Here is an 8,751-nt window from a genome sequence, read left to right as displayed (position 1 = left end):
CACAGGCAGGATGGAAAGACAACCCGAAAACCTTAAAGAAAGACCAGTGTGACTGTTGTGGAAAATAAGCACAAAACAAATAAAACTTCCCAAACCAAAAACAGTTGGAAACTCAGGGACTTTTGAAGTTGTAAAGTTTGATGCCCATAAAAGACTCACACCCTACCAATGAAGAAGCATCAGTACGGGTTTGTTCCAGACCCGTGCACAATTAATGATGCTGTAGGAGGCACGCTCTTATCCCCGTGTGTTTCTTGATGTCATTTCATGAGACTTTATGCTATTTTTGTGTGTGTGTGTGTGTCCAGGTGGACTCAGAGTCCACCTTGCATTTAAACGGCAGGACAGAGTACAAACAAAACCCCAGTCCTGTTAACAGTCCTGTCTTAGGACTAAAGAATTCCCCCAATGATCTCTGGAGAGGCGCTAAGTCAAGATTTAATAGATGTAGGCTTCAAAGTGCATGTGTTGTTTTAGTATAATTATAGTTTGCCAGTTACGAGAAACTTTTAGAAGATGTCCAGCCAGTATATAGCACAGAAAGTACAAATGTGCCAACGGGTTGGGAAACTGCTCTGATTTGTCCTTGAACCTGGAAACAGAAGTCTGACTGAGGGAAAAAATACTCCTGATAATCCCTAGAAGATGTGAATCTAACTATTATTTCATCTTCCAGCTCCAATTAACCATGAGAAAAGATTAACTACATATAGGAAAGGAAATGTAAGACGAAAGAAATAGACCATGATACAGTTTTCATGAGGTCATCATCCCTGATAGGGGTGAGATACCATGGTGATACAACTCTTTAGGGCCACTCACAATCCTGTGAGACTTCCTCAATTGCTTTATAAGGAAGCCCAATAAACTCATTGGTCTCAACACTGGGACTTTGGAGAAATTGTATTGTGGTCTGTTGTTGCTGACCATCTGGAATGAATAGGCTTTTTTTTTTCCTCACGCCAAGAAAAGTTAAGCCAACAGGATCCTGATTTTAAACTTGTATAAGAAGCAGAAAAGCCTTCTCCAGGCCAACCCTCTCTAATATATTATGCCTCACCAGATGGTAACTCTCTTCAGGATATTACCAGGAAAACTGAGGTGCCCTCAAATGAATAAACAAATTCAATCTAAATGATGACAGTCATCTGTAAGGAGAAAGGGCTACATTTAGGAAGAGCAGCAATTGTCTCTTCAAAGCCAGTTTATCCCTCTAGCAGTAGGATGGACAAGCTACAGACCCAAAATTGAGACAAGGATCAAGGAGACAACAACTTGTGTGTCTCCTTTTGTACTCTTCATTCCTGATCAAGGAAACTTCTCTTTGCAACAAATATAAACCATTACAGAAAACAATGGCCAGTCAAAGTGCAAAATTGAGGTGCTCAGTTCCACCTGGTTCTCCAACAATATAACTCTTGTATCTAATGCTCAGAGATCATAACTGAAGAGAGAGCAGAGACATTGTGAGAGGCAGAGTAACAGGGAGGCCTCTGTGAGATTGTGTTCCCTAGTAATGTTAGAATCTACGCACATGGAGTCTCACCAATATGGCTGCCTAAAAATGATTTGAACAAGGACGATACCCATAAAAATGTGAATTGGATAAAGGAACATGACAAAGCCTCAACTCTACATAAAGAAGTAGAGGCAAGTAAGGAATGTAAAGAATGGGAGAAATGGTGTTCTGCAGAGAAGAGCACATCAGTTACTAATCCAATACCAAATAGTCAGACTAAAAGCATGTACATACGATAGCATTACATGGTCTGAGAAGGCTGTATTTAAATATTTGGGAACACACACAAACTCCTCCCCTGCTCAGAGAAAAAGAGGCCAGGAATTCGAAAGGGAAGGAAGGAAAGGAAGGAGGTAATTGTGCAATTATAATCATAATATCTTTTAAAGAGTATTCTAAACATTAAAATTAATACTACAAAATAGATATTTGAGACCATTAGCTACCCTGATTTGCTTACTGAAATGGTCACATTGATTACATACTTTTTCTTTGGTACGTCTCTGTATACTTCTTTAAAGAGAAACCTTTTTGTTATTTATTCTTTGAAAATTTCATATGTGTATAAAGGAGTGAATCTTGATTTTCCACTTTGCACCCCTCCTCTAACCCATGTCTTTCTTTTGCAATTTTTTAATAATTTGTTTTAAGCTCTTCTTAGTTCATTCAGTGTTGCATACACACAGACACCTATACATCATCTACATCATTTATAATACTATACACATACACACATATATATTCTAAGGGTCATCTACTGGGGTATGGGAAGCCTAACAAAAAAAATAAGTCTCCCTCTTCAAGCAGGCATCATCTGCCAACAGCACCCTGGATCTTCTTGCTTCATTCTGGACTTTTTAACTTGGTTGACCTTGCGCAGTCTTCAGTCAGGTAACCAAAGCTGTTGTAAGTAAATGCTGGTTTTCTTGTAAAGATAAGTAAAATTGAAAAACAATTGGCCAAACTAACCAAAAGGAACAGAAAAATGCAAATTAATAAAGTTAGAAATAAAATGGGAGGTCTTACCTTAAACACCAATGGGACTCTGTCTCTTTTATTGGTATTTTAAGACAGATTAACAAGCTTAACCAGACAGTGTTGGAGTTATGACCTTTTCATTCAAACTCGAGTTTAAATGTACTGAAAAAAATCAGGGTTTAATTTGGTAATTATAATTTACACGAGTGCTTACATGTAAGTTACGTTGGTACTATGTACCACATATGAAAGCCCAAGTACCTGAAGATAGTACATAGATGCACAGAACTGTAAACAAAAGTGAATCCCTTTCTTTCATTTATTATTTTGTAGCTTTGGTTTATATGTATAACTTGCAGGTTTTAAAGTTATGCTGCTTTGAATTTTTTGAGTAGCTAAAGCAATTGCTAATTGTAAATTTGTACTCTTAAAGATATGTGTCAATATTAAGCAGAAACCATGCGTTTTAAAGAAGTAGATTTAGCCTGAGTGGTAGTTATGTGGCTTCAAGCATGCTGAGCAGCCATTAGAAGGTTGATTTTGAGATAATGTTTTTTTCTTTAGTTTAGTTTACACTGGATGAAATAAAAAACTTGAAATACTTAGGTTTTGAATGTGACTACTTGTTAGGATTCTATCTCCCTCCTATAGTCCTCATCATCAAAACAAAATTTAAATAAAAATATTTTTGAAAAAATACATAATCTATAAATGTTTTTTACAGTTCAGTAAAAGCCTTACCATTTTCATTTGTATATTATGAATATTTTGGAAAAACTGTTTATTTTAATGAGGATTTAAAGATACATTGCTTATAGGCACCATTATGATTAACATAAAGTATTTTATAAGATATAATTCTTATTTAACCATGAATATTACATAGCTGAAATTAATTTTTATGCTTCTGTTAATTTTATTTATTTATTTAATGTATAAATTTACTTTACATCCAAAGAGAGAGGAGTTCCAAGATGGACCTCAGGAAGGATGGATTAGATCCAGGTGGGCTTAATTGGCATTAAGTAGCTATGAACATTAAGGATATTATAGGTCCAATATCTCATAGAAGGGCAATTTGTATTTTTGTCCATTTGATGTAATCTTATTGTGTAGAGGGTTTCTGGACTGAAAATTGAATACATAAACCTGTATGAAAAGCTATTGGGCCTTAGAGTTGTGTTTGTACTGGGATTTGGGGTAAAGAAACACCCTGGGACGGAGGCAGTAGGGGCAGGTGGAGTAAACCGCCAAGAGAAAGGAGTCATGCAGACAGAGTGAGTCTGTGGGGCAGCTCGGACCACGTGTCAGAGTCCGTGAGCTGCTTCGTACTAAAAGCGGTGCCCGCAGAGTGAGACCACTCACTCTGAGATAAGCCTTATTTTTTGATAATATTTACTCCAACACAGACCCTTTGCCCTCCCAGTATCCCCTCACCCAGATCTTCCTTCCAATTCCTCTCTCCTCATCTCTCACATACTATGCCTCCCCTTCCTCCCCTTCCTGGTACATAAAATCATTGCAGGACCAGGGTTCATCCTCTCCCACTGAAGCCAGACAAGGTGGCCCAATTAAGGGAATAGAATCCAAAGGCAGGGAGGCAACAGTTTCAGGGAAAGCTCCCACTCTGTTTATTTGGGAGATTTACATGAAGGAAGTAGTCTCCTGTACAATGAGTTCAAGGCTATTCCCCCACTTTATTTTCTATTGATTTAGTGTATCTGATTTTATGTTGATGTCTTTGATGCATTTGGACTTGAGTTTTGTGTAGGCTGATATGGCTCTAGTTTTAGAACTTCTGTCTTAGTTAGGGTTTCCATTGCTGTAAAAAGACACTATGACAAAGGCAACTCTTACAGAGGACACCATTTAATTGAAGCTGGAATACAGGTTCTGTGGTTTTGTCCATTACGTTACTGCAGGAAGCATGGCAGTGTCCAGGCAGGCATGACACTGGAGCAACTAAAAGTTCTACATCTTGTTCTGAAGGCATATAGGAGAAAGTTGTCACTCCCAGGCAGTTAGGAGAAGAATCTCATTGCCCACTCCAAAAGTGACACACTTTTCCCTCAAAGCTACACCCCTTAACAGTGCCTACTCCCTGGGATAAGCATATTCAAACCACCACAAATCTATTTGCATTCTTCTACATGCAGGCATCCATTTAGACCAGTACCATTTGTTGAAGATATTCTTTTTCTTCCTTTGTATAGTTTTAGTTTCTTTGTAAAAACCAAGCGTTTATACATATGTGGGTTTATTTCTGGGTCTTTGATTCTATTTCATTGATCATCCTGTTCATTTCTATACCAGTACCGTGCAGTTTTTATTACTATTGTTCTATAGTACAGCTTGAAGTCAGAAATGGTGATACTGCCAGAAGTTCTTTTCCTGTTCATGATTGTTTGAGTCATTTTGGTTTTTTTGTTTTTCCATTTGAAGTTGAGAATTGTTCTTTCAAGATTTGTAAAGGACGTTATTGGAATTTTAATAGAATTGCACTGAACCTGTAGCTTGCTTTTGGTAGGGTGGTCATTTTTATTATATTAATCCAACCACTTCATTAGCACGGGTCTTGACAGACTTGAAGTTCTTGTCATGCAGGTCTTTCACTTGTTTGATTGGAGTTACACCAGGATATTTTATATTAGTGGCTATTGTGAAGGGTACTGTTTCCCTAGCTTCTTTCTCAGTCTATCTTATCACTTGTATAAGGAAGAACTACTGATTTCTTCTAGTTGATTCTGTATCCAGCCATGCTATTGAAGGTTTATATGCTGTAGGAGTTCTCTGGTAGACTTCTAGGGGTCATTTATGTATACTATCATATCACCTGTAAGTAGCAATACTTTTATTGATTATCTGAGAATTTCACATTATGAACCCTGAGTACTGAAAAAAAAATTATTTTTTCATTAGAACTTATTTTACCAAAAAGTCCTTCTCAAAATCTATGTGCATAACATTAAATTTTATAGCTTAATAAAACATTAGTCATACAATTCTGATAAATGTTTTTGTACAAACAAACTAACATTTTGAGATTTTATAAAACACTTAATAAACCCCAACATACTATTTCGTTAGGTTTTAAGAACGTTAATCTACCAATGTTTATAGACAATATATATTTATCAATCCACTTAGTAAATAACCAAACTATCCACATTTATATGTATGTACTTGTGCATTTTAATTGGGTATCCCACCTAATTACATATATATGTATAAATAATATTTCAGTACTCAATGCAAATAAATAAAAAATTGAAGTGGCCATAGGTTCTGTCTATTTTTTTTCTGTGGACAGGAAAAGAACATGTGGCAATAATTATCATAGAAAGACAAGACATAATTATGTGCAATCTAGTTGTGCCCTATATAATAAACATGTAGAAATGTTACATATTCTTATCTCTTTATGCTATGAGTAAGGCTGAGCAAAGTATTCCAAAGGTTGAGCTTATCATGTGGACTAAAGGCAACATTCTTTTCTATTTTTAGAGCTAACTATCTGTGAATGAAATGTCCTTATGGACAAATCTACCACTTTAGATTAAAAAAAAAAAAAAAAAAAACATTTACTCTTTCAATTGTAGTGATGTGAAACTCCATTTCTTATGCCTGCTTTTGTATCTAAATGAAAGGAGGGGGAAATAAAAAGATATATAGGACCATGGGCCAGCTAGCAGCTACCTGCCTTACACCAGATTAGGAGGTGGCTTAGGACACTTGGGAGAATAACTTTTATGATGATGTTCTCTAGAAAAGTTATGTTTATAATACTCTACCATCTCATTTCTGCATTTCTTTGAAAATGTTTTTTTTTGTTAAATTTGCTATTCTTTGATCTTCGCCATTCTGACTGGTGTGAGATAGAATCTCAGGGTTGTTTTGATTTGCATTTTCCTCATGACTAGGGATGTCGACTATTTCTTTAGGTGAGTCTCAGCCATTTGGTATTCCTCAGTTGAGAATTCTTTGGTTAGCTCTGTACCCCATTTTTAATAAAATTAATTGATTCTCTGGAGTCTAACTTATTGTGTTCTTTGTATATGTTGGATATTAGGCCTGTATCTGGTGTAGAATTGGTAAAGATTCTTTCCCAATCTGTTGGCTACCATTTTGTCTTTTAGACAGTATCCTTAGCCTTACAGAAACTTTGCAGTTTCATGAGGTCCCATTTGTCGATTCCTGATCTTAGAGCATAAGCCACTGGTGTTCTGTTTAGGAAATATTGCCCTGTGTCTATGTGTTCTAAGCTCTTCCCCACTTTCTCTTCTAATAGTTTCAGTGTACCTGGTTTTATGTGGAGGTATTTGATCCACTTGGACTTGAGCTTTGCACAAGGAGGGAAGAATGGATCAATTTGTAGTCTTCTGCAGGCTGACTGCCAGTTGAGCCAACACCATTTTTTGAAGAGACTGTCCCTTTTCCATTGAATGTTTTTATCTCCCTTGTCAAAGATCAAGTGATCATAGGTGTGTGGGTTCATTTCTGAGTTTTCAGTTCTATTCCATTGATCTACCTGCCTGTGTCTTTACCAATACCCTGTAGTTTTTATCATGAATGATCTGTAATAACGCTTGAGGTTTGGGATGATGACTCTCCTGAAATTTCTTTTATTGTTGAGAATAATTTTTGATATCTTGGGTTTTTTATTGTTCCTAATGAACTTTCAAATTGTTCTTTCCAGTGCTGTGAAGAATTGAGCTTGAATTTTGATGGGCACTACACTGAATCTGTAGATTGCTTTTGGAAAGATGACCATTTTTACTGTGTTGATTGTTCCAAACCATGAGCATGGGAGATCTTTCCATCTTCTGAGATCTTCAGTTTTCTTCTTCAGAGACTTGAAGTTTTTGTCATACAGATCTTTCACTTGCTTAGTTAGGGTCATACCCAGGTATTTTATTTTGTTTGTGACAATTATGAAGGGTATCATTTCTCTAATTTCTTTCTCAGCATGTTTTTCCTTTGAGTAAAGAAAGGCTACTGATTTGTTTGAGTTAATTTATATCCAGCCACTTTGGTGACAGTAGATGCTGGCAAGGATGTGCAGAAAGAGGACAACTCCTTCATTGTTGGTAGGATTGCAAGCTTGTACAACCACTATAGAAATCATTCTGGTGGTTCCTCTAAAAATTGGACATAGTACTACCTTAAGACCCAGCTATTCCACTCCTGGGCATATACCCCAAAGATACTCCAACATATAACAAGGACGCATGCTCCACTGTATTCATAGCAGCCTTATAATAGCCAGAAACTGGAAAGAACCCAGATGTCCTTCAACAGAGGAATAGATACAAAAATTGTGGTACATTTACATAATGGGGTACTACTCAGCTATTAGAAAGAATTATTTTATGAAACTCCTAGGTAAATAGATGTGACTAGAAGCTATCATCCTGAGTAAGATAACCCAGTCACAAAAGAACACACATGGAATTCACTCACTGAAAACGGATAGTATCCCCCCAATACTCTGAATACCTGAGAAACAATTCACAGACCTTATGAAGCTTAAAAAAAATAAAGGCCAAAATGTGGATGCCTCAGTTCTACTTAGAGGTAAGAACAAAATACTCACAGAAAGAAATACAAGATCAAGTAGAGAAGCAGAGATTGAAGAAAAGATTATTCAAAGACTCCCTCACCCGGAGATCCACCTCATATGCAGCCACCAAACCCAAGCACTATTGCTGAATGCCAAGAAGTACTTACTGGCAGGAATCAAATATGGATGTCTCCTTAGAGGCTCTGCCAGAGTCATACAGATACAGCTGAGGATGCTTGCAGCTAACCATCAAACTGAACACAGGGACCCCAATGAAAGAGCTAGAGAAAGGACTGAAGGAGCTGAAAAGGTTTACAACTCATTTGGAAGAATAGCATTATCAACCAACCAAACCCTCCAGATCTCCCATTTACTATAACATCAACCATTGAGCACATGTGGAGAGACCCATGACCCCAGTTGCATATGTAGCAGAGGATGGCATTGTCTGGCATCAGTGTGAGAAGAGGCCTTTGGTCCAGTGAAGTCACTTTTTCCCAGTGTAGGGGAATGCCAAGGCACTGAGGTGGAAAAGGTGATTGGCACAGGGAGCACCTTCATGGAGGCAAGTATTAGGCTAGGAGGAAAGGGAGGGGAGCGGAGCAGATAATATTTGAAATGTAAATACAGAGAATATCCAATAAAATAATTTAAAAATTGCTCTTCTTAGCAAACCTTATTTAAAGTGTGTGTG

The sequence above is a fragment of the Micromys minutus genome, assembly GCF_963924665.1.
Source record: "Micromys minutus genome assembly, chromosome: 9".
Taxonomy (NCBI): Eukaryota; Metazoa; Chordata; class Mammalia; order Rodentia; family Muridae; genus Micromys; species Micromys minutus.
This window is presented reverse-complemented; position numbering follows the sequence as displayed.